This window comes from Cygnus olor, chromosome 9 (genome assembly GCF_009769625.2).
Source record: "Cygnus olor isolate bCygOlo1 chromosome 9, bCygOlo1.pri.v2, whole genome shotgun sequence".
Taxonomy (NCBI): Eukaryota; Metazoa; Chordata; class Aves; order Anseriformes; family Anatidae; genus Cygnus; species Cygnus olor.
Genome location: NC_049177.1, coordinates 7,622,187 through 7,649,931, shown reverse-complemented (window position 1 = coordinate 7,649,931; position 27,745 = coordinate 7,622,187). Strand labels below are relative to the sequence as shown.

The following is a 27,745-nucleotide window of genomic DNA, read 5'->3' as shown; positions in this document are numbered from 1 at the left end:
AACACAGTAAAGATCAGAAGGCCTAACGGTAAGATGGAAGCAACTGTCTCAGGCAGTGAATACAACCTGAACTCTGATGAGCACACAGCTTTTCCCCACTGCATCTCCCTGGGGAATGTGGAAAAAATAGAGCTGTCACCTGGACGTCACCACTGGGCCTCCCACACGGGTCTGTCACCCCTGAGCTTAGTCAAAAACACAACACGACAACACCTTCGGCACCTCCCTGTGGGCCCACCCATACCACTTCTACAGAAAGCACTGGGGACCCAGCAGGAAGCCAGCTCTGTTTTCACTTGCAACTTACAAATGAACATTTTGCAAAATAATTGTTCTTGTGAATCTTTTCGTTACACCCTTCTTACACAGATACGCTTTTTATGTTAATCTTTAAAAAAAATGCCATCTTACAAAATAATTCAAGAATCATTAAATTGCTGGGTGGCGATCAAAATCTGTGGCAATACAGTTAAACTTTCTATAGCTCTACAGCTACCCCCCCTATACTTTGTTACACACACAGAAACATTTCCAAACGCATAACAAAAAACTGTACCAGAATGGAAGAAAGGGGGGAAATGTACAAGATACCATTGCTTAAAACTTGTTTTGCATCTAAAGTAAACCCAAAGCAATTATAAGCCGAAGAAGTGATCCACTGAAAACCAAGTAATAATTAGAAAAAAATTAAAAATCCTTCAGAAGCAGCATAAGATGCCACACAGGAGTTACTGGGCTAAGATCCTGGCCCTTCAAGTCTTCTCCACTCTAACAATTTCTCGAACTGCCAGGCAGCCTCCCCTGTGAATTGTGCTAGAGCATATGAAGAAACCATCTATTAGCACACTCCAGGTGTGCTTTAGGTAACGGGACTCTGAGGGGGCTAAATGAGTGACACAAGACAGCAGTTTCTTGACAGTTTTCCTCTCTACAAACAGATCTCCTGCTCCAGAGGAACGCACTGAGGAAGGCGTCAGGACCTCTGCTGAAAGCACTGGCAGACGCTTTGGACAGCTACGCAGAAAGAAACGAACTAGTAGGGTATTTAGCAGCTCTTGGTTCACATCTTCAGCTACCTCAGAGCCGTTGCACGCATTTCATGCTCTCAATAGCACTTAAGACTGGACAAGTGAATGTCAAGCTGAATTAGGTACTGTAGCATCCACTCAGCAATGACAAAACTCTCTATTTTACTGAATGTGAGATAAGGAGAAGATTAGCTATCAGAAAATACACCAAACAAATACCTTCCAGTGAACACAACACTGAGAAAAATAAAGCAATATTTTTTCCTCTCTTTCCTAGTCCTATGTTTCAGCAATGACACACAGAAAATTGTTCAAGAACTCTCAGAAATTAGGCTATTGTACCACAAGTTCAGGAATTAAAACAGTGAGAAAAAGAAGAGCTTGTAGAAGGCACATTTGGTTAAATCCCAGCAGCCTCCAGCTTCCACACGCTGCACATCTTCGCACAAACATTGAAACTCCAAGTTAAAGCCTGAATCTGATAAAATGATGTCCCTGGACTTGCATAGTATTGTGCACAGACTGATCCAAGCCACAGCACTGTAAGCATCATCCTAATTACGCCGTGACTGTGGTCATTTCAACAGGAGAGACCACTTTGACCTTTTAAAGGCGGCACTGTTATTTCTGCACTAATACCACGATAAAATATTTCAATCAACAGCACGCTGTTTTACACGTGGGAGCACTTTGCCTCGTGTTCTACTTTCGTTGGTGTTTGTAGTTGGTCAAAAACAGTATTAAAAAAACCAACTCAGCCTTTTCTGAACTACCTCACTTCAAAATCCAGAACAACCGACTGTTCTGTGAAGCCCACCTATCTCATACAGGATCTTCTTAACCAAACCAAAATAGGCGTATTTGTCAAGCTCTCGTCATGTGAAAACAGCCACAGAAAATAAATAAATAAATAATAAAAAAAACAAGCAGAAACGGAAGCTTCAGGATACCAAGTTCTAAGCCAAATGAGATGAATAGGAGATATGAGCCCAGAGCTACCGGGCAATTACAACCTTGATCTGTTTTTTCTTTCTTAACATGGACAAAACAAAGACCACAGAGCATTTTCATGAATAACTTTAAAACTACAGGGCAGTGTTCCTCTGTAAGCTAAACGGGTAACAGCCAGAAATGTGATTTGAAGCTAAATTCAGCTATGTGTCTTCATTAAGAATAACTTGATATAACAATTGTGTTTCTCGGGTGGGTGATTCAGAGCGGGAGCCCTGCACTTGGCTGCTCTGACTCACCCCCATAAGCAACCACACTCACTTTACTCAGAGGGCCAGCCTCACGAAGCCACGGCTCTGCTCTGGGAGCCCCCTGCAGCCTCCAGCAGGTATGTTTAAGCCTCTCATGCGTTCTAGGTCATAACTAGGTATGACCGAAGTGGAGGGCAAATGACGATCTTTTGCTCTTACAATAAAGTCAATAAAAGAGCGAAAGACTCAGGGTCCTTACTGGCACAGGGCAAGAAGGACCTTCAACTAAAGGAGAAAAGGACAGCGACATTTTTGACCCTAATCTGCCATCTGAAACAAAAACCTAAACAAACAAAAACCAAGCATGTGTTTTTGTAAAGCCGCAGACAGGGTTTTTTTTCTGTTTTGTGTTTCAGAATGATTCAACTGTTTCTCTTCTGCTCTGCCACCTTGAAAAGAAATGCCTCTGGGCATAGCAGAAGTGGAACATACCACTGTTAATGAAGCTTAACTAAAACAGACTCTAGAAGATAGCATGTTTTTTCCTCTCTCGCTCTGTTTGCCAACCTACTACTCTCTGAATTTGAGGGCAGCGTGCTGAAATCAAGATTAGCAAAGTCTCTGCAAGAGTGGGAGAGCCTGCAGATGCACTCGGTATTAGAGAGGGCTGGTGGCTGTGCTGATAGCAGCAATCAGGGAACACCAAACCATCCCAGGAGAGATTCTGAGCATGAGAACAAGCTAGATCTGAGGGTGCTCTGCAGTTCAAAACGCACAAAGTTCTAGGCTGCCCGTGACCGTTTTTATAAAAACGGCAGTGTTTTTATGATTTCTGATGACTCACAAACAAGTGCTTAGATTTGCTTTGTATTGATTCATGAACAGGGGGGTCAAATGAGTAACATCTTCCAGCTCATTTCCAGTTCCAATCCAGTTTAGGGCACAAGTGGTTACTCAACTGGTTGGCTCAGCAGCACCAAAGTTGGTGACAAAGAAACAAACAGTTTCAGACTCACCTGCACAAAGAGACAGGTTCCCCTGCCTCCGGTCAGAGCCCACACCTCACCTGCACCCCCAGGCTGCAGCATTTCTCCAGTTCTCTAGATCTGGAGCATGGGAGCAAAGCATTAGAGGCCACGGTCGCTGAAATGTCACCAGCAGCACCCCTCTTCCCAGGGGTCCATACCTGCAGATGTACACGTGCGCAGAGCGGGAACCTCAAGGGCCTGAGGCTCAGTTAACCGAACCACTGAGGAGGAGTTGAGGCAGGTGCGAAAGGACCCAGCGCCCTGTCACAAGCCCCTGGTACCACCTACGGAGGTGTCTGCAATAGTTCATGAGCTGCCAATCGACTGCTCTGCAGTCACTGCGCACCCTCAGCACTCACAGCACTGAACTTCATCTTTCTGAATATTAAAATAGATTGAATGCCATAAAAAAGTTGATCTTGCATTGATTTTCATTACACCTAAAGCGGTATTTGAGAACATGCAGAAAATCACTGTTTAAACACAGAAATGTTGGGGGGGAGGGCACTGCCAGCAGCACAGCAATTCCAGTACCTGTGAGACTTGGAGCGATGCACTGGTTCTTTTGGTCCTGTATCATGCCACAAGCACTGCCCATACCGGTGTTTTCAAACCTACCTTTGAAGTTCAGTTAATTATTTGGCATAACACAGAACACTAGGTCAACTGACTTGTTAAGGAACAATATTACCTTCCCACCACTGTTTTTTGATTAAGAAATTGTACATTCATTTAATGAACTCATTAAACGAAACCCATTTTCAGACATTCTAAATTTTATGAAGTCCTTCTCCATTATTTCCCTCTGTCTTAAACTCTGTGGAAGACTTTTTAGGTGCATAGCTCTCCCTGTTTAGGCATTTCATCACAATTTTGGATACTTGAATATGGCCCTTACTGGTAATGCAATTTCTTCTCACTGCTGCATCATAGGTGTAAAAACACTGCAAAATAAATCCTATTAGTCCCATCTAAAAGTTACCATCAAATATGTATTTGCATTTTAAACAGAGAAACTTAACAATGAGCTTTCATCTTGGCTCTGCAAAGATCTCATGACAATTAATTAGTTACTTGAAAACATTATTAAGAATAGGACTACTCTTGATTTCTGTTTCTTGTGATCTCTTCCATGTACTCAGTTTTCTTCAGTACTTTCACATGCTGATGTTTCACTTCCCAGTTACATGGTGTTAAACGCCTATATGGTGAAACTCTGCAGATTTACTGTTGTTTAGTTCCCAAATTCTGCTTTTTGTAGTATATTTAATCTTATCATAAATGAGAACACACTAGTAGAGTTAAATAGGCTAAACAACTAATTTTTCAGTAATTGTTAGGAGCCATTCTGTGAAGCTACCTACCTCCCACTTTGCTCCAGACACCAGTTTTAAAGGCTTTGTTCTCTATGATTAAAACAAGCTCCAAAGTGTGGATTGCAACAGATTTTGAACTAACGTGGTAGTGTCTAAGTTTACTTCAAAGACACACTGCTGCAGTCTGACTTGCTGTTTTAATTCCAAACGGTACTCATGATAGGTATCACCAGTGTTTCATCACTAACATGTACAGTGAATGTGATCTGAACTAGAAGTAATCACTAACAACGCTTGTGATGAAGGAGGAAAAATTCCAGCACCTCACAAATGCAGTTTACCCTCAGCTCCATCCAGCACTCCAAAGCAAATCTACTAAGCTCTCCTGGGCAATGAACTGCAGTGCATTTTCATTCGCTCTTGTTCCCCCCTCCCTCCTCTTTCAGTTAGTGAGACTTCTATTGCTTCATACTCTGGTGCTGGAAACTCAGAGTGTCAAAGAGTTACACGTTATAAGCCAGAACGTACAAATTGGGTTCTCTGTGGGTGTGTAGAAACCCTCCGAGAGCCTCAGCTGTGACACAACACAGAAAGGGGAACCTGGAAGCAAGATGAGCAGGGTCTGAAGAAAGCAAGGACAGCCATGCTCCCGCCCACACCAGCTGTTCGACAGAAAACCTGACCTGCACTTAAATGGGTGGGGGAAAACAGGCAAAACTGAACAGAAAACTAGTAGCAAGCCTGAATACAAGTTTGGGCTCTGGCTTAGCTCTTACATTTTCTCTGAAACGTGGAAATGATGGCAGCTTTATGATCTCCCTTTTCTTTCTTGTCTTTATGTATAAATTTACAATTGGCAGTACAATGGTAATCAGCGCACCATTAACAATACAAAATGTAACTGGAAGTGATTTTGGGACCCAATTTTCTAACATAAATGAACACAATCACATTTACAGCTTCGAATAGAACCCTTTGCATTAATAATTTTGTTTACAGCAGATTCTTTTATCCTTTCATTAACTACTTTTTCTTCAATACAATAAAAGCTGCAAAGCAGTATATATTGCCAGGCTATCTCCCTTAAAGCCTCTTTCCATAAAAGATCTAATCTCAATCAACTGGCACATCCATTATTTAACAGGAAAAAGTGTGTGGCTATCAGAGAGACTGCTGTCTTAGAGCTGACAAATAACTCCTAGCATCACCACCTTTTTCTTTTTAAAAAATCAACAACAAAACAAACAAACAAAAAAAAAGCCACAAAACTCCATTCCCTGCCCCTTACCCCAATACTAATAAATTTAAGAGCTTTCAGAAATAAACCTGATCAATTAAGTACCAAACACAGCAATAATAACTCAACGGCTATGTTGATACCAGGCTCTGCTCACAGTAGGGGTTTTGTTTGTTTGTTTGTTCTCATTTTGTTTTGATGTATTGTTAGCGATTGCTTTTTCCAACTGTCTGCACGAAGAGCTAAGCAGCTACGGCCCTGTGTGATGGCAGCATTGGTACAGCACAGAACTACTCGGGGAACACACTTCCTTCACAAAGGGAGCAACCTGCCTGGCAGATCTCCAGCACAGGCGAACTACTACTGCAGATGCTCAGTTGGATAGACTGCACATAAAGAACAGATCTATATTCAATACGATCTAATTGCAAAGCAGCTCTTGACACTGAGATGAACCACAAGCAGCAAGATGGAAAGAATAAAATACAACCTTCTTAACTTTCTGTATAACATCTCTAAAGCCATAAGACTGAAGAGGAGCCCAAGGAAGGCTGGACTGAAAACAACACAGCCAGGGCCATTTCCACAGCGAGGTGTAGGACGACTAAGGAGAGGAAGCAGCAGATGCCTTCTAGCAAACATCTTTATCCTCCTCCTAAACTACAAGATTGACAATAGACCATTTTCTGGCAATAGGCACCTAAATGTTCTCTCTTTCTGTGATAAATGAGAAAGAGCTCCTTCCTCCAGAGCAAACGAGGAGAGCCCTTCTCTAGCAACCCCCCTCTACGCTCCATCACAACAGCTTCCCATGCCGCAGCACGCTGCCTCACCTCCAAAGAGCAGCAGCAGCACACCAGGGGTATGAACCTGGGAGCGTAAAAGAGCACCGGAGCAGCAGCATGTGCAATCAAGAAAGGAATTGTTAAAATATGCAGTAAATTCAGTAATCAAAAAAGCGACCCTTTCAAATGAAAGCGAGGGCTTTTCCATTTTCACAGAAAAAATAACAGTTTGACTATAGCAAAAAATATCTCACCGTCGCGCTTGACAGCAAAAACTTGATTTACAAAAGGGTGCAACTGAAAATTGAAATTCAAGTTCTTTCCCATGATAAGTCAGAAAGAAACCCTGGAAGTCCCTCCATAATCTGATTTTACTTCCCACAAGCAAATCACAAAGTAAAGCACATCACAGACCAACAGAAAATTACACAACTCTTGGACCACTTCATTGCCGTTGCATCCCAAGAAATCTTTCTTCAGTGTAAATGGATCTGTTAATCACCTAAATGCAGAACATTGGGCTTGAAGTTTCAGGAATGCCCTTATTTCTGAAAATTCCTCCTTACAAAAGGCATCAAACCAATTACCTACACAGCAACCCTTTATTACTCCACAAACGGAGTTAAAAAACACAGCAAAAAGTATCATGCTACTTCCCTGCCCAACAAGGCCCAATTAAATTAACGAGGAAGAATCACCCCCTGGCATCAAGAGGGTGGGAAAATTTCACAATAATTGGTTTGTATTAGGTCTGACTCCAAGACACTTTTTTTTCTTTCTTCATTTTTATCAGTCTCCAGACTATCAGCCTTGTGTTTGAGCTTTATCAGTATGGCACACAGTCAACCTCTTTCATTCTCATGAGCCAGTAATCCCAGAAGATCAGCCTTAAGCCGTAATGTAGCAGTATTTTAAATATCAGCAGGTATTGATGGGAAGATAAAAGTATCCATCAAATGCTGAAGGCCTCATCAAATCCTGTACTTGTACACAATGGAAGCTGATGAGTTATCAAAGTGCAAATAAACCTGAGAATACAGCAATTTGATTTGTGAACTTCACATGAGGAAGAACATAACTTAGGGATGCTATAATAATTACCTGCACTGAGAGGCATAGAAACAACTGCTCTGCCTTCTCAGAAATTTACCTAGAATTTAACTGGAACAGGAATATTGCAGGAAATGGCTATAAATAGAAGGGGGTTAATCACTCAGACGTCTATTCCCACGACCGCAGTACACTAAATGTTCTAACTTTTTAATCTTTTAATATGATGCTTTAAAGAGATTTTAGCTGCTGTACTACAGTCTGCTTCTACCTGCTTTTTATGAATAATTTCTCCTATAAAAATAACAATGATACAATGAAGGAGATTTTCTTTCACCAAAAGCATTTCCCCAGAGACCAGCAAAGTCAGGCTGTGCATCAGCTGGGCAATTTGTCATTATGGGGCAACTTAAATGTTGTTTGGTGGTGGTTGGTTTTAAATGAGGCCACTTAAAAATACATTTACAATTTCTTCATCCTAATATAAAGCAAATAAGGCTTATCTGCTATTCATTTCAACTATCATAGCTGCTACAAAGTATTTCTCAATTAAATATCTCCATTTATCTTAAAGTAGCATCTCAAGCACTTTAAGGTCGGTGGTAGCAGATACCACATATCTTCAACAACATAATACAAGAGAAGTTTATCAAGCAAAGACACTGAAGAAAGAAAAAGAAATAGCCTCATCCCTGACGCACAGATGAGAGCATACAATGATAGCCAGACTTTTCCAAGCTCAAACTGCAGCTGTGTGACACACTTAGAAACAAAATCTAATTATTACAGGTCCCCAGCCAGTACTTTCCCCACAGCATTTCTCACCCAAGAAAATTAACGTTGAAGCTTTCGCATTAAACAAAATGGAGTAAAAGAAAAATTACAGAGACCGAAGTTCTTTATTTAAAAAGTGGAAATAGATGAGGTCTTCAATTATTTTATCATGAATAGCGAGAGTTTGTCATTTTATGGTAAAAACTGAGTGACTTGAATCCAATGTATTTGCAGTGATAGAAACAATGAAAGTAACCAATATGTGGATTCAATTTCAAAAGACAAAGAGCTGCTGCAAATCTTGACGAAATTATTAAAAATTCAGATAAGAAATTATGAGGAAAAAACTTGATTGGGGTCTTAATATTACTTCTAACTTTTTCAGCTGTCTTCACATTCCTGGAAATGTTGGTTTTGATGAAAAGCTCAAATTCCTACCAAATAACCTTCTCTTTTTATACAGTACCTGTCTGCTATTCTTATCACTTTAGCTTTTCATACACCTGTCTTATTTACAGCATCGGAAGTAGAAATTACCATAGTTATCAAAACAGACTGTTGTACAGAAAAATTTATATACTTGTAATGGCTGAACTCTAACAAGCTTGGCAGAATCATATTTGGTAGTAAAAAAAAAATGGTAACCCAATACCTTAGCAACAATTCAGTGAAGGAAAATATTTTTATTATTACTTAGATAAAGAATAGTCAGATCATTATCTTGAGCATAGTAGAATTTTCGGCATACCTATGTACCACCTAATTAAAGCATAGATAAACATTTTTAATTTAAAAAAATGACTTCAGTACATCACTACCACCAGCAGTAGATGTAAAACAGTAACTCTGAAGTGCTGGGAAACAAAACTAGTCTAGGATGAAGACTGACCATATTCCGTACAGTTTTGACACCTATCTCCGGAGTGGTACCCCTTTATCTTTAAACTACGTGTGAAATTTTGCAGCACTACAATGTTTTATTTGAAACTGTATAAACATAGTAAAGTTATTATTTGAAGAAAAGTTAGTAATGTAGATGGATGCAAACTCTCAGTATACTAGAAAGTTTTTCATTATTATTGTTTTCAACCAAATACAGAAGGACTTCTGCCACAGGCACCGCGCGTCTCTTACATGGATGTTTGAAAGAAGCCCAACAGCATCAGTCTGCAGAGGACTGACAATTGGTCTCCTCTCCTTACTTGTATTGCTAACACCAGAAAGGAAAGTTTCTGGTTTTGCTAGCAAGAGCTTTGCTCCAAAGATTAATGTATCATTTGCTGCTGACAATCTGCCAAACTAACCACGCTGTTCTTCACTCCAGAGAGTTCACAAATTACTACTCACCTTCCAGTCAGCATTTATCACACACGCGTTCCCAAATATACTCCTCAAATGAAAAGAAAAACAAGACAGCCCTCCTCCACAGCCCTCCTCCACACACATACACACAACCTTTTGCCCTGAAATCATCATGAAGAGTAAACAACTGAAAATACTTTGCAGATGCAGACAAGCACTCTTCATCTCCTCACATTATGGCTCAATCCTAATGTCACATGGGTGCACGTAAGACTCAAGAAACTTTAATTCAAACCATATATTAGAAAAATACAAGAAAAAAGCTGTGGTTCAGGTTTGGACTCTTCCCCCTTCTCCCCCCCCGTCCATTTCAATAAATTAATTACTGGACTTGCATGCACTTTGTCTCGCTGACACTTCATATGCCTGCCCAGGCTGCAAACACAGACAGCCACACGTTTTACTGCTGGCTGTGTATGAAGAACTCACTCTTCTTTGCCAAGAGGAATCCCAGTCCTGACTCAGCCGATCTTCCTTATGTAACAACTTCGATGGCTTGAACTGTTGCTTGGACCAGGGCACCTAGAGATACCTAGACAGTAAATTCCAACTTAGTGACACTAAGCTTACTTTTCTAACACACGCAGCAAGTTCCACGATTTGACTTATTCCTACTTCTCATAAAATTTCAAACCCAGTGTACTGCTTCTCCCATACAGTTGCTGTGACTTCCTTTCTCTGGAGACAGACAGCACTAAGGGCTACACACACAAACACTCCAACTACAGAGCCACAGAAAATCCCAGGTAGGAAGTGACCCACACGTACCACTGAGTCCAACCCCTGGCTCCACACCCAAAAACCAAACCCTCTGTCAGAGAGCCTTGCCACCTCCCTGTAGAGCCTGTTCAGTGCCCGCCCGCCCTCTGGGTGAGGAACCTTTTCCTGACACCCAGCCTAACACAGCTCCATGCCACTCCCTTGGGTCCCTGGTGCCCTTCTCTGCAAGCCCACACAGTTTGCAGAACACCGCAATGGAGAATCCCAATATATATCCCAATACCCAACACCCACGTAATTCCAAAGGGAATCTATGAAAAACAACGCCACCAAACTTCGCCACAACATTGTCAAGCACTGAAACACCCAGGATCCAAGCGCAGACCTCCCAGTACCATGACTTCCAGCACAGCAACCTCAAAGCCTCCCTGGTGCACCTCCAGCGGCAGGCTGCCGAGCCCTTACTACAGCAGTCTCCTTGCTCGTTTCACAATTATTCTGTTTTCTAGTTGTTTTACTAAATATTTTCCAAACTAGGCACTTACTCTGATTTTTAAACTGCTTCAAACACTCTGTAACTGAATCCAAGCAAAAGACTTCTGCATTAAATCTGTCACAAAACACTCTGAGAGCAGGGCTGCGAGCCTCTTAAAACGTTGGGTCCATCCTACTGAACGCCAGCTACTGCATGTTCTACACAAAAGCTTCACTACATTGACAGTTCCTGCAATTATTGCTGAAATATTTCATTTCTTTGCTTAAATATCCTTTCTGTGTATTCAAACAGACAAATAGAGCACCTCCAAACCCATGGAAAATTAGCAAATGCTTCGTAACAATATCGTAAAACCAAAGACATGCTAATATTCTTATTAATTAATTAATTCTTATTAACTGACAACATCCCTAAATGATGCTCCACGTCTTCCACAAAAGTATTTATCCACCTCTGTGACCCAAACAAGCTACCGTGCACCTGCTGCCATTTGCTCCAAACTCCAGACTGGCATCATCGAACTCATCTTTGAATCCCCGCGTACTCTTGTAAATCCAGTCGATAAGTACAGGGCTGGGAGCAAGGGGAGTACAGAAGTGACACACCGCAAGAGCAAACACTGCAAGCTCTTAATAGACTCCACATCACACAAAAAATTTCATCAATTCCAAATTCAGATATCAACAGAGGCCTCTGCTTTCTGCATTGGACACCAGAGGGAACAAAAGCCTCAGAAGAACATCGTGAAAAGAAGTTTAAAGCATTCACTCTAAAACTCTGGTATTCCTCAAAAGTGAATTTCCAAAATGTAGTGACATAAATATACTTATTATTTATAAGACTCATAAAAAGAAATCAAAGGCCTCTCACCTCCTCCTCTCAAGAGAAAACTCACGCAAAGAAGAAAGATGCCATAACATACATACAGATGCAAAAATTAAACCCACAACACAACTTCTTTTTCCATTACAGTGCATAACTTTCCCATTCAATCATCACTGTTTCTGCAGAAAAGCATATTCATACAGCTATTTTATGAGCAATATTTCCAATTCTTCATGATCTCTTAGAAGCATTTATTTGTAGAGGCAGATCTGTCCCATCAGGTCAACTCACTCCACCCCTGCCCCAAGGAACTATGCATCACTTGTTCAACAGTTCCTGTTAAAAAGAGGTGAAGAAGTAAAAAAAAAAAAAAAATAAATAAATCTGCGATCACACATCAGAAGTAAAACTATTCAACATTACAGCAACACGCAGAATAAATAACACAGGCATAAAACTAGAAGCTGGTATCTTTGATGGAGTTAAGATATTTTGATGTGGAATTCACAAAGTTATTCTAAAAATCCAAGTAACTACTGCGAGCAATAACAAGGTATACAGAAGCAGAAGATCTTTACAATACAGCAGTCCTTTCCTACAATTCATTTTCATATTGAAAATGTAATGCAAGACTACTTATCAGAAGCATGCATGTTTCACAATTCTGAAAGAAACAAAAAGTAAGCTTTAGATAGTGAAGTTTATATTAAGTACATTTTGCATCAAGAAAATAATTATAGTACCTTTTAATGCTCCTTTTAAGGTATGTAGAAACAAATATTTCCATACGTAGATTTAGGCCCAAAGACACAAAGTGACAGAGTACAACCCATTCCCAATTTTAAGTCAAGAGTATCTAAGGTAAGAAACAGAGTAACTGAAGTTATCACGGCTGCCCCCACTTTTTTTTTTTTTTTAAATGCAACTGTAAAACACCTGGGGCATTTCCCCCTCCATGGCCAAAAGCCAAAGCCATGAACTGGAGGTAGCAAAGACTGTACCTGGGCCCTCTACCTTCATACAACCAATTTTACGCAAGGCTCCTTTCTGCAGCACACGGGCAATGAAACTGTAGCCACCTTAAACTGCTGAAACCAAACAAAAAAAGCAAAACAAACAAATCAAGGCAGATGGTACAACTGCACCAACCTTACTTCTTGTCAAAGGCAACTTTTTTGATGTTATCGGTTTCACTATTTGTTTCTTTAATCTTCTGAAGCCAGTGTATAAATTGGGTTACTCTGTTCGCAACTTATTCACACGCATATTTACTCACTGGGGCCTCACCCTGAGACTGTAATATATGTAAATGACACCGCATTCCTGAAGGTACTCCCACCAGGCTCAAGATAAAGATTTACCCTTGTAAAACTGACAGACTGTAAAAGACAGTCAAGCAACAAAAACATTCTTTGGTCAGCGCCGCCCATGAGCTACCTGACACTCCAGGCATTAGAGAGGTACACGTAACCTTAACTGTGGCACCTCTGTTACCTGCTGTAACCTGGAATCCTGGGCCGTCAGCATACACCTTGCCATCCCAAAGCAAAACTGCACAATTACAAGCTTTTATTGTGATTTCTTACAATTAATTCTAAGACCTGTTGAACTTCTGAAGCTGATATTTGCCACAAGATCTGATTTAGTTATCCCAGGAAAACACACAGAAACCTTCCCACGGTGAGCGACTCTGTGAGGACTAACAGCACTGCCACAAAATCTCTTCAGCACGCTCAGACACTAAAACCAAATTTTTTTTCAGCCCTCAGGGATTCCAGGTCCTCAGATTTGAGGCAAAGAAATTGAGACTTGAGATGTAGTCTGTGTCACCATGTGTATCAACACTCTAAGCATAAGCACAAACACACATTTATTAAAAACAAACAACAAAAAACCATGAACTTTTCTATGTACCTGTATAAATGATGCTTATTTTGGATTTTTGTCTCTTGCACTGCTTTCATAGAAACTGGCAGCTGTGAAAAAGAGCTAACTTTTAGTTAATAACTTACGCTCTGCTGCTGCCAAGCATGGCAGTCAGAAAACCCATCTGAAACCTAAGCATTGTCATGGACTTTGCATAAAATGTAATGTCAAATAATACCAGATCCACAACACATGGCCATGTTGGCAACTCATAGAGAACCAAGGAAAGTTTCCTTGTGTATCTCTAAATCTATGAAAAAGCACCTGAGCTACCTGAACTCTGCCTCTGGTCACTGAAACACAACACTGGCTTTCTAGCTAAACAGCCAAACGCTAGCATGCATTTCCACCTACCTCAAAAATAAAAACAGTTAATATTTTTCCTGTATCTTCCAGTATATGTAGCATTCTGACAGCTTATGTTTTTATGGAATTTTGTTTCTAAATGTCATGTTTGCCAAAAAGAGTACATTGCAAATATATGCAAGCTGTACAGAAGTCATGCAACGTTTTACGAGCTTACTACAAGCACAACTTCCAAGAAAGGGAAAGGAGTAGTGAAATCAGATGGAAGAGGCAAAATACGTTCTCTCCTTACTACATCACAAGAATTCAAGAAAGATTTTTTTTTATTTATTTATTTATTAAGAAGGCTTTCCTACTCTACAATTTGGAGATCTGCCAAAGCTCTATAGACAATTGGGGAACTGGCAAATCTATGACATCAGATATTCCAAGGAAGTGAAACCTGACTTAACGGAAGAGATTTTTATTAAAGAACAACAGATACTTAAATTCACTCCAACAAAAGTATTTTAAGACCATACAAAACTTTAAAAATTATTAAAAAAAGACCTTCACATAATTATAGGCAAAAACTCCAGCAAAACATATTTCCAAGTTAATCCACGGGAAATTATTCCTGACATCCCTAAAATCCCTGACATTCTCCGCCCCCCAAAGTAGGAGAAAGGAGTTACCGAGGCATTTTTGTTGAATAAGACTTCTGTTTCCCTCAGTCCCCTCAAAAGCTCTGCTTGCTGGCATGAAACTCCCAAAGCCTGGAAAACCCTTGGTCTCAAGTTTCTGGACCTAAGCTCCTGAGCGACCTGGCCACCGATTCCCCAGCCAGCCTCACGCATCCCCCTGGACATCACAGCCCTTTGACAAGCGGACGGACGTGCAATATTTCTTTACGTGCAAGTTTTCCTAAAAGCAAGGAACGCACCCCGAAGCCCCCTCTCTCACCAGCCGACAGAGGGCTGCGCGCCCCCCAGCTAACCCCGCAGACCCCAGGACGATCAGTCTGCTCACCGCGACCGCTCACGTACTCGCACTTTTGGATGCTCGGCGCAGACCTGAGCGCACACACGAGGCCAACGGGCTTCTGCCAGCCCCGGCGGACCCCGACCCGGACCCGGACCCCGACCCCCGGCACCCCCCGGCCCCACAGGAGCCCCCGGCTCCCCCCGCCCGCCGGTTGAGCAACTACCGTGTGGCAAGGCGCCGCAGCCCAGAGCTGCCCCCTTCCCGCCGAGCTCGCCGGGGCGGGGAGGGACCGAAAGGCGCCGGGGGAGCCCCGCGGAGAGCGCGGCCGCCGCTCAGCCCCGGCCGCCCCTCAGCCCCCGCCGGCCCGGCCCGGCCCCGCCGCCGGTACCTGCCCCGCCGCCCCCGCGGGCACTGGGAGGGGGGCGGTTACCATGGCGACAGCTTCGCCCTCGCCCCCCGGCCCGCCCCCCGGCGCCGAGCGGCCAACCAGCACGCGGCTTTCAATATCGAGCCGCCGGCGGCAGCCAATCAGGCGGCGCGTCCCTCCCCGCGCGGCGCGGCCCGGGTCCATTTTGCCCCGAGGGCCGGGGCCGGGCCGCAGCCGCCGCTCGGGCAGCACCGAGCGGCCCCGGGACCCCGGGGCAGCGGGGCGGGGGCAGGAAGGGCCGAGGTCCTGCTGCCGCCAGCCGGCCCCGTCCCGTCCCGTCCCGCCCCCCGGCAACGCTCCTGTTGCCCTGAGTGAAAGTAGGGCGAGGCTCGTCCTCGGCTGCGTCCAGAGAAAGCGCGGCCAGGTTCCGCGTGCCTGCCCCAGAGCCCTGCAGCCGCGCCGGGTTCTGGCAGCGCCGCGCGTTTCTCTCTGTTCGGCTTCCAGTCATTCCAGTTTTGAAAACAGGCGCATTTAGGTCCTCGCCAACTTCACCTACCGAGTGTCAAGGCGCTGAAAGTTCATTAAATGGGGATTAGAAACACCCAGGGGTGGGTGGCTGGCTGTTTCAAACCCGCCCCAGCACGGATTGGCTGGAGATCTATGGGCAGGACAAAGCCCATTTATTTTCGGAAATTCTTTTTTTTTTTTTTTTTTTTTTTTTTTTTTGCGGTGAGCATGCACTACGGTATCTACACAAATCTCGGCAGAAGTTAATGAGAAACCTTTCCTACCGTGTGCCAGCGGCCTTCGCAGTCTGTATGTTGTCTGTATCAGTCAGTGGCTCCCCTTCGTGCTTTCAGCCAGTTCTTTGGAGGCTGCTCAGCACTACAGGCACTGTTTCTGAATATCATGCTGCTTCTTCATACCGCAGCAGTGTGGTAACTTCACTTAACTTCCCTTCTTCCTGGAAAAGAAAAAGCCAACGGATTTAAAATGAAAGTGACTGGTTTATCAGGCAAGAGTACAGATCACACCAAGACAGTATCTTCTCGATGGATCACGTCCTATATAATCAAGTTCAGTTCAGCACGTGGAGCTACTAATCTCTTTTGTGTAAAGTGTATATTGCTACTGAAATGTATTTCTGAAAAATAAGGTATTCATGAAATCCAGTATCACAAAAAATCCCAGATATGCAACTTTTCAAGCCAGTCTCATTCTTGTGCTTTTTACATTACATATTCCAGATAGTCTTGGCCTAGATATTCAAACCTTGGCTGCTGGTTGCCCTTCATGACAAATGGTTTTGTGTCTGACTATTCTTGGAAAGGCTGGACAACATTTTTTAGAAAAGAGCTATTCACTCAAGATTTTGCAACGTGACATTGTTGTTCTACAGGCTCTGGTACAGTCTTTGTAAAGTGTAAATCAGCTATGATGCGAGTGACTTACTGGATTAACCACAGGGCTACGATCCAGAAACTTTAAAACGTTTACTGCGCTGCCATCTTTTCAAGTGAATACCGATGCCTTGAAGTACCTGTCACACAGAAAGCCACAAGCACTTAAACATTGTCTTGTACAGACACCTTTTGCTACATCTACAGATAGATTTCAGTGAAATCCACTCAGAGTTTTTCTGTAGGTTTGTGATCCACACTTCAAATCTCTTTTTTGCTTTAATGCCTCAGTATTTAATGGTGGGAGTGAAGAGATCTCAATCAGAAGTTATCTACGTACTTCATATTACAGTCGAGCAACTTGCACGACATTCATGTTCTTGGCAGACATGGAGTTGATATGCACAATGCGTGCAATATGGGTAAGGAACTTGTCTGAAGCATCTTAAGTAAACATTTTTTTTTTTTTACCCTAGATGTCAGTTAAAAAAAATGAGGTTTTAAGTATAATTTTAATTTTCAATTTCCTTATTTTTAGATTCTCTCCCCACCCCCTTCACAAAACAAGTGCCCTATTATTCTACCCCCCCAGGCTATTGTTACACATGTTCTCAGTATAACAAAAGGTTTTTGTCTAAAAAGACTGTATCTGAGTCATGTCTTTGCATGTGAAACAGCTGTACACCTAGGGCACATTCTTGGTCACTTGAAAGTGTATCATTTTTAGCATTCTGGGCTTACATTATTTTAGCCCTGTGTAACTGCAATGATCAGGAAAAGGAACTAACACCCAAGTTGTCTGCACATCTGCAGACATCACAGAACCGCCGCAGCAGACCTTGGCAGAGGAGAAAGAAAATGCGAGTAGAAATGCAGCGTGAAGGATATTTGGCCGAAAGCAGAAAAAACTAGTCTGAAGAAAAAAACAAATAAATCAGCTTAAAAATCTAAAGGACAATGATCCAAAACAGCCAGGAGATGCTTAGAAATCATTTATAACAAAATTTTAATGCTGATGGCAACTTGCTAGCATCCTATATTCGCTCATTTTAAGTCTTCATCTGTACTAGAGCAAATATCCTCCAACACCTAAGGTCCTTACCATGTGGGGGAAAGAAATTTCAGTGCCAAACAAGAAAGATTAAGAGGTGCTAAAAGGTGACCAAATCGTTCTGGTGTGACAGTTTTGTGCCTTGTATTTAGAAACAACAAATCACAGGAATCAGGTTTAACTAGCAAAGTTTATATTCAATCTCCTAAAAAGAAAACATTAAAGACATTCCTGAGGAATTTGGTATGTTTACTAAGTCTAACCACGACTGAATGCATGAGGTCAAAGTCTTGCAATACCATCTAACACTGCCACAGCTTATAAGCGGCATGATACAGGAAGATATGGTGTGAGTCTCAGCTGATAAATAAAACTGGTCGGCTGGACTGGACCTTCCCGGCCTCTGCAGATGTTGGACCAACCTAGGGGATCAAAGCCGCCCTCTGCCACCAGGGCCTCTCGGGGCATGCTGTTATAGCGCTAATGGCTGCGGCGAAGACCCGATGACCCTCACCTAGCTCCAACTGGAAAGCATAACGCTCCCTCCGAAGGTGTTCTGCGCAGCTCCGCTCCCGTAAGAAGCTGCTCTTTGTTTGTACACTGACTGCAACGAAGGGGGAGGCAACAGCAAATAATGGACTGAGTGACACTCAGTACCAGACTGCAAATGCAGATGTCAGACAAACGGATGCTGAATTTGGCCAATGAAGCTACAGCCTGCAGCGAGAACAAGCAGCTTTTAACACCGCTTTGCTAAACCGTTATTTGGTATGTGCAAAATGCAGTGGGAAAGTTCTGAGGACTTGTAGCATACGGAGAGGTGCCAGAGGGGCTGGCTGTTATCTAAAGCAGGACCTTACAGAGCACTGACACCCAGATACTCGTCATCCCTGCACTTCACTGCTCTGCCGTCTTTACTGAATTCAGTGTGAGGCCTTTCATTTTAAAACTGTAAGCCTAACTTAAATGACCTAAAGCCACTTGAAACAGAGGGCCTCTTCCTTAACCTCCCTGACCTCTGCTGACCACTGTAACACGCCAGCAGTACGAGCACATCAGCTGATACATCCGTCAGGGCAGACAGAGCCCTGCTGTGAGCGAGTGGGCTGAGCTCCTTCCCCTTTTCCCCTCTGATGCAAGCTGCAGGAGCTGGCATGCTGGGGTGGGTCCCAGCCAGAGAGAGGCCTCAGCCCACCAAAGCTCCTCTGCTTGCTCACAGAGCACGGCTGCTTCTCTCAGGCTCCCAAAACCCAGATCACGGACTGGGGGAGTTGGAAAGGAGAGTCCCTCTGTACGGAGGCTGCAGGTGTGCCAGGAAGAGCTGGGAGCGAGCCCTCTCTCCTTGTTCTGTAGATCCACACCAGGAAGGTGCACCACAGTATTGCTTCGGATCACAGAGAAGCCGTGACTAGAAGTACTCGGGCAGACACTCTTCAATGGTGGCATTTTTGATCATTTACGCCAATTCTGTGCCAACTGTGTTGTAATAAAGCAGCATTTTTGATACAACTTACCTGTAGAGGAACTCCTTGAAAGCACATAGCTGTCACTCATTCTGTGCTATAGCATTTGTCTACATGGTTGCTTATGTTCTGCACCTGCTCATGGCAAGCACGTTTCTAGGTATGGCCTCACTTTATAGGACAGCTTGCTCATCGGGCATGTGGACACGCACGTTGCCTCAGACAGTGAAGATCAAAAGAAGTTGCTCAGAGTTAACAAGACTATGAGCTTTGCAAAGAGCAAGCACATCCTGAAGTGGCAGGGTGACCTCGCTGCTATATATAATAGATATATGTTTTTTTATATATAAATAATATTTAGATATTTCTACATACTTCTTAGTTCTTCCAGTTTCCTTACACGGATTTTGCAAAAACAGTTCCATTCATCAACACAAAATAACATTTCATCAAAAGCACGGCACACAGGCAGATCTCCCGCCAGCTACTGTCTCACCTGCCCACTTTGCGGGGCTGAGCTCATACCCTATTATTAACATTTCTTTGTCATAAAAAGAAGCGCTGGATTGTTAAGATTGCCACTTTTTAGATGAGACACTGAGTTCCCTTGTGTTATTTCTGCTGACTTTTCTAATCAAACATAAAGATCCCATGACACATTTTGACAAAAAGTAGGGCACAGCCAGCTTATTTATTTCTTTACTAAAAATAGGCTTCAATGTCCAGCAGGTTTTAATGTGTTAGATAGCACTTAAAGTGTAATAGCTGCCACACTTGCCTTGGTACACATATATTACCAGTTATGTTCATCTTTGCAATGTGCTAATTATGAAAATCAAGCATCAGGTTTCACAATTAGCTTAGTAGTTCCATTTTGCTAAAATGCTTACTGGGATTAGACTGTCCAACAATTGAAAAGGCAATAAAATGGGTTCTTATCCTTACAGGAGGAGCTTGTGACACCCTTCCAAGCACCGCACGGCATGTCTCACATCCCTTGGGTTAATGGTATATTACTGTTCTCAGCCACGGGCAAGGACTAGGGAAGAAATGAATTACGAGAACTGGAACAGAAACGGCTTAAAGAAACCCACCTCTCCCCCACCTTCCTTACATATTTATTTTCTGGATGGCCTTTCTGTTAATGCTGTTTTGAGAAAGGAAGAGATGTCACGACTGACAGTGAATAGAGTAATGATGATCACGAATACTACTGTGCATCACACTTTTTAATGACTGTGGCTCTGGAACGTGCTAAGGTAGGCTTGTTTCTGAATCTGGCGTTCCAGAAGACTTTGAACTCGTGTTTTGTCAAGTCTGCTTAGAGATCATTGTCCAGTCACTTACGTCAATGCTGTAAATCAGGCTTAGCAAAGCTTCATTTTGTGTAGAACTGCCACAGGAGAGAACAGAGTCTTTAGCCCTTGTTTTTAACCTTTTAAAGTCCCTAGTCTTTAACCTACACCAACGTGGTTACCCTTTGAGTCAAATACATTTACTGACCTGCAGCACACAGCGAACACCACTTCTGAATTTGGTCACGTGCCATTTGTGATTCACGAAAGACTTGCTCAGAAACAAGTCTTTCTTTATCTCCCACAAGCTATATGTCACGTATAAACCAAAGAAAGAGATAAAAGCAAATGCGTTTTATTACTGCTCCCAGCACAGATACTGCATTAACATTTCACTAGCCCACAGAAAACATGATCACTTCAACCCCATTGACGGTTACACACTACTAGTAAGCTAGTATAAGTGTATGTATCTGTACCTACATACTAGAGCAGACTGAAAAAACCTATGTGAAATTTCAACATCAATAAACACAAGAAAAATAACATATTACATGCAACATCATTCCTCTTAAAATACCTATTTTTAGCTATAAATGGACTATAATTTTGAAACCCTATTTAAAATGTCAGATTTGAGCATCCTCACACTTATGAATAGGTTAAGATTTTAATACTACTTATGAGTTTCTATTTTTAAAAGGACTATCAAAATACATGTAACTAGCAGTTAGGCATTCAAACGGAATTTATGGATTTCTTATTAAGAATGTCTTAAGTGCCTATAAACCTCTCACACTAATTTACGAGCATCTATTCATATCAACGTTTCTTTTGCTATAAAACTGTTTTTCAACGCTAAGATGGTGCAAATAGAGTCACTAAGATGCAGTGAAATCAGTGAGAACCAAGAACATGCAACACTGGTGGAACAAACTGAAGCACTTTCATCTCATGGATTTATAAATTTAACTCATCACCATCACAAGCCTTGAGTTCTACCCTCAGAAAAAAAACAATGTCTGATGCATTTCAGAACAGTGTCCACAAAGTGTTATTAACGGGCGCTGCACAAACAGTGCTGCAGAGATTCTAGGAATACTCCTAAAATGCCACAACATAGTTTGAAACAATTCCCCCATAGTTTGAAACAATTCCCCCAATAAGTTTTGTTGCTGGAAAGTGCAGTCAGCCTGAACCAGGAAGACTCATGTTATTTCTAGGAATTACAGTTTAGACAGTTTCTTTCAGCTACATACACATCATCTTCGTTTTCAGTCCTAAGTAGTCAATGTTACCGAACCTGGCTAGATGCCATAAGAAAAAAAAAAAATCATTGCAGCATTGAAAGCATATCATCGTTACTTTTAAAACTAACAAATTCAGCCTCGTCTTACTACTTCACAGCTCCATGCTTTGTGCTCAGTCTCTTTCCAACACTGTTTCCAGGTATTGATTAACCGAATCCAAGTATGTGCCTTTTTCACCCACTCAGTCTGGCAATATATCACAACAAGTGCGAAAGCTTCATTTCTATGAATCGTACCCCAGCAGATTAAACTACTGTGCAAATGATGCCAATTCTCTATTTATCATAGCGCTGTCAGTGAAACAAATCACACAGCAGGTGAATCATGACATTACTGTCAGTTTGGATGCCAAATAAACACAGAGGCAAGCCGAGAGGTGCCAGCTTAACTTCATGCTTTCCAGTCTGTTTCTCCTTCCCATCTCCTTCTCCTGTATCACAGTGACATTGCTAATATGAGCAGATGAACTGTTTTGCCCTTTTCTCAAGGCACAGTGCATTTGGCTGCAGTTCAGGAAGCCCTTCAGACACATCAGAAGACCGAAGCACACGCTGAAGCAGCTCGCCCAGGAGAGTGCTTGCTGCTTAAACCTCTGAGAGGGAAAGTTGGGTTTCATTTCCAGTGTGAAAACCACATCCATTTAAGTAGCTCCACCACTTACTGCATAGCTCTCCTGCTTGGAAGGGGCTCAGTGAGGGTTTCTGTTGAAATTCTGCTGTACAACAAAGCAAGATATCACTGCCCAGGGCCAGGCTAGCCTTCTGGGTATGGCTGGGTCACCTTTGCAAGAGAACACATTCCAGCAGTTTATAAAAATGTGTCTGAAGAGGTTTTTATTATTATTATTATTATTATTATTATTATTATTCCCAGAATGTCTCTCATTGCCAAAAAAACGTAGCTATGCTCAGAAAAATATTCCATGGGGAGCAAACATTCTTCGGCAAAGCCACTCCTCCCTGCTCCACCCCAGATAGCGTTACACAAGTGAATAATGCATGTCAAGGTATTAAGTACCATGTAAACATTTCCAGTAAGTGTTCCTGCTGCAGGCCCCGGCTTAACTGCTATTGCTTTCCTCTGTGACAGTGGAAAAAAATAACTTCCTCCATTCTTCTGCACCTAAAGCTTAATATTAATGAAGTATTTACTCCTACCAGTCACTGACTGGAGGCTTCTTCCTTCCCTATCTCCCAATATAGATCTTAGAAGTCTTACCAAATGAAGCTTTACTCAGGAAAGGATCTCTCTGATGCCCTCTCAGCCTCTGCAACGAAGTAACTCGATGTCCCAGAACGCTGCAGTTATGGTAGTACATTTAAGGACAAAAAGGCAAATTCCAGTCAGAAGCATGCTGGGTTCTTCTCCTCTTCTCATACCACTGAGGATGTTTTACATGAACCTCTGGCTTCCCATCACAAATTGTCCAGTGATTATCCCCCCCCAGCTCTGAGCCTATGTATTTTCACGTATTTTCTTCTCAGGGAGTGAGAGCACAGTGTTGGGAAGCCACAGCCCTTTTCAGACTGGTAGAGGAAATCCCCTTGGAATTCAGTACTGCTTCAGGCATGCACATGTTTGCACAGCGTGTACTAGTAATTCCTCTTCCTTCACTGACTCTGACACTCCACAACAGGGGCAAATGTGGTTCTGAGCAAAGCAGCCAAGAGGGGACGTGCTTCCAAGGGAGGATCGTAAAAACGCTAAAGTATCACTCAGATGAAGATAGGCTTTGGATCACTCCAGTGAGACTGAAATCCATTAGTCCCAAAGGAGAACTGCCCAAGAAAATTTCTGGGATTTTCCACTGGAATTTGTATGTTCCCAAAGGATTTGCTGTAGGAGACCGACCTACAAGGTCAAGTATCTGAGGAACTCCCAGCAAACAACACCAAATTCCACTCTCAAAAGCACTTGGGCAAAAACCTCACCTTCATACCCCACAGCCCCATTCAAAGTCATGCACTTTCTACAACATTTTCCAAGTATAAATTATTTCTTTTAATGTCTGCTAGCCGCACAGGGCCGGCTGATAGTTGCAGGGTGAGCCGCACTGTTCTTCTTTGCACAACCGAATCGTTTTGCTGGCAATCCTGGGGCCTGACCGAGGCCACGGTACCAGCAGCACTGAGCATTACTTAGAACCAAGGGTCCCACTGATCCTGCAAAATCTTTTTTTAATACACAAAGCCGTTTGAAAACACAAGAGCTCAACAGGTCTTCAAAGTTGAAAGTATGACAAACTAGCACAGTGTTTTAACAGGTTTTTGATAGTCTTTCATAACCAACAGCACACACGCTGTTTTCTGGCATAGCAAAACACAAGAACATCCAAAGATAGGATATTAATAACCTGCTTTGATGTTTACTGATCATTTGGCTCCAATCAAACTTTTTGGAAGACTGCAATGAGCTCCCCCAGGCTTCATTATGCAGTTGCAAGAAGACTGTTCCCAGAGACAAACGGCAAGTAGTAAGAAATGTACTCCTGTTTGGGCAACAAATGGAAAGCAGAAATACCAGAAAGCAACCTCCTCTAACCCCTCTCTGTCCCCATGCTTACATCAGCAGCCTTTTTGTCTGGTCTCCCAGACGTGGATGAGAAGCAATGAGCTTGCAGCTCTGCCTAGCACAGCTCCAGAGCCAAGGCTGCCAGCTCTCAGAAGGCTTCCACCCTCTGCACAGTAACTGCAGCACCGGTAGCAGTGACTGTTCAAAGAAAATAGAAGCACATGGAAACAGAAATCGTGGCCATCGGGGCAGAATCAGGTCACAATAACACGAGAACTGCTGCGCACATCTCAGTAACTGATATGGGGCTAGTCTTTGTGGGCGGGCCAATTAGGACGGGCACAAAGCAAAACCCATGCCAGAGCGAGCCCGTCCTGCTCAGAAAACTGTTTCCAGCAACACAGCAATGAGTTAATGATTGCTATCACAGCTACCACAGGAATGCCAGAGCTCAGTAAGAAGGGTTTTGAAGAAGGGCTTTTGAATGCTAAGCTCCTCACTGCTTTTAGCTCCCCCATGGACGTACCACCACTGGAAAGGCCAAACCAGCTGCAAAGGTCTCCAGAGAAAGTTTTGGCTCTCCACTGCTGCCTTCCTAAGAATCAGTAACTCACTGCATTTATACATCCCAAAAGAGGTGAAATAACCTCTTTTGGTGTAAGAAGGATAAAACTTCTGATTTCTAGACTTCAAAGTACATTACTGCCAGGGCTAGGCAGACTTTAAGAAGGACCAGTGGCTTCTAGGCTTTTTGAGAAATTATTTTCAACTAAAAGAAGTTCATTTTTCAGCCAGGGTACTGAGGGCACCAAAGTTAGGTATAAGCTCTCTGTGCAGAGGAACAAGATGCCAGCGCAAGTGCATTCACACTCACCTTCCCCCCCCAACCCCAAGCCATCCACCAAAAGCGTGTTCCCCTCCTCTTGCCCACAGGAATGGGGGACGACCTGCAGGCCCCCGCGCTTTCCAGCCCCCCAGCCCTGCTCCCCCTAACTTCACAGCAACCTGGCCCCATGTACAAGAAAGGACAGACGCCACCCTGACACACCCCAGCATCCTCTTGCCGTAAAGCAGTGTCTGGCAGCACAGCAGCAGCCCCCAGCCCTCTCTGCACGAGCTCGGTGCAGCCGGGAGCAGGCTCCTTATCTGGCACGTGACGGAGATTACATTAGGCCAAGACTGGGTGGTGACAGCCCATACCCACTCGGCATATGGCAGTGTTTACATACGTGCCTACCCAGAGCTCCGTACCCTTACTAGGCAGAGTTTCGAGCAGAGGACTTTGGCGAGCCTGTTTCAGCTGCAGGGATCCACATCCCAACCCACAGCACGCTGCTAACGCAGAGCAGCGATGCCATGCCGGTAGGAGAGAGCACGCTGCCTTTAACTACTCCATGCAACTCTGACAGCATTTCTCATGGCACCATAAGGTTGGTACAAACGCAGAGCTGTTTAAACTGAAACAACACACACATTGTGTGTCATTAAACTTGTCATTAAACTATATTTAAAAGTTTTTCTGACAAAGACAACTTCCAGTTAGGGCCAATCAGTTACAGTGCGGACTCAAGGGGTATTTCACGACAGCAAAAAGCATCGAGTATCAGCTCGATGTTAAAAACACCATCTTTGCTCCCCAGCACTGTTAACAACAAACAGACCCAGTACCTACAACAGCCACAACACAGAAAAAGAAATCTTCTCCACATTGTAAGGAAAAAAATCTGTTTGTGAAACAATACCTGTACACATAAAGTCCATCCTGTGCCAATTTCTTCAAATAACATACTCAAAACAACCTCTTAAAACACTCTAAGTTAAATTATTAGAGGAAAGCACTAATGTTAACTTAAAAACGCATATTTAACCTTTAAACCTTGACTGTAATGCAAAATACTCCTGTGAGAAAAAGACTTGAATAAAGTATTAGAGAAACATATGCTCTCATCTCTTCTAATCTAGTCGCATCTCAAACTATCATTTTTCATAGGTATGCGTGAGCTTAAAAAGAAATACACATACATTAGCAAAATGAGGCCCTGTTAGAGGATGCCGGGTTTTCTGACAAAAATGTGCCATGACACCTTGTGTCTTAATCATTTTATACAAACCTAAGAATTGTCAGTGCTCAGATAAATTATCATTTACCGTGAACTTATCTTGCAAAACTGAGCTTGGTTTTCTTCTGTTGTTTTCTCCCCTTCTCCCTTGCCAACAGCTCAGGGAATAGGCATGCAGCTCTGCAGTGGGTTGGCCATATGAACTCTATTAAAAAACTGATTATTTCAAGTTGTTACAGATCAGATGATAACTTCCCTCAAAAGGAAATGAAAAGTATGAATAGACTCTAATTAGTATCTAATAAAGAAGTGGAACTGTTGCACTGTGTAAACACTGAATTAGAATAATAAAGGAGGGAAACTCAAACAACGATGCTTTGTGTTTCTCATTACAACCAGTGATAATTCCTCCAGGGGCCTGCCCCTTCCAGCCCTGTAAACATGCAGAAGATTGTAACAGAGTAATATTATTTCTCCACACCCTGATAAAATATACCTGAAAGGCGTTTCTGGAGCACAGTTTAAAAGGACAACATGGTTTTCCATTCTGCACATATTCCCTGAAACAAAACAGTTTGGAATAAACCCTTCTGGGTGAGCTCCGAATAAATCACCCATACAGTAAGGTAACTCTTAGAATAACCTCCAAGCGTATGTATTCAGAGAGCATGTGCAAATCGTACTGCATGTGGGTGCACCTGTGACATTACCTGCAGACTATCACAAACCTTAGCTATCCTGATGTTGTTTCTCCCAGTCTTTGCACTAAACGTGAGTTCTTCTCTTCCACCTGTGTCTTGTATCAAAGCACCAAGAAACTGCCGCAGCTGATACACAACTGGTTCACTCAGTAGCAAACAAGTGACCTGCATATTAGCAAAGTGCTTTGCACTTAGCAAGTAATAGCACACAAATGCATTAGCATTAGATACAAGGCTACTAGAGTCATGCGACTAGGAACAAATGCCTGTGTAACAAATCTATTGCCCGTTCAAGTTCTTTGACAGATAATGAGACACCTAGTATCCTAACTAGCAATCTGCCTTTTTAATGCACAGAAAAACAATTTGCCTCCCATTGCGGGTCTGTATTGATTGATTCCACATACCCACACACGTAACCTTACACGTGAGCAATCCTGTGGAGCTGAACCATCTTTGCAAACCAATACGTGCTCAGCACATGCCAGGTTCTGTACATTTTGCCCTTTCCAATTCATCCCATCTGTTTATACCCTTTCCATCTAGATGACCACAATTTTCCAAGGTTT

At 42.8% G+C, this 27,745-nt stretch overlaps 1 protein-coding gene across 9 annotated transcripts in view; it reads right to left on the bottom strand.

Annotated features, from left to right (window-relative positions):
• PIK3CB (phosphatidylinositol-4,5-bisphosphate 3-kinase catalytic subunit beta) overlaps nt 1-27,745 on the bottom strand; it is a 129,165-nt gene that overhangs the window by 61,280 nt on the left and 40,140 nt on the right. For 5 of the 9 annotated variants that reach the window (XM_040566639.1, XM_040566637.1, XM_040566638.1 and 2 more), the window contains one exon: nt 16,177-16,349. The gene's annotated coding sequence lies outside the window, so the exon portion shown is untranslated. Of the gene's footprint in view, nt 1-15,080; nt 15,101-15,241; nt 15,405-16,176; nt 16,350-18,350; nt 19,005-27,203; nt 27,329-27,745 lie in introns of those variants that run through there. The other 4 variants (XM_040566640.1, XM_040566642.1, XM_040566635.1 and 1 more) reach the window with 4 other exon arrangements.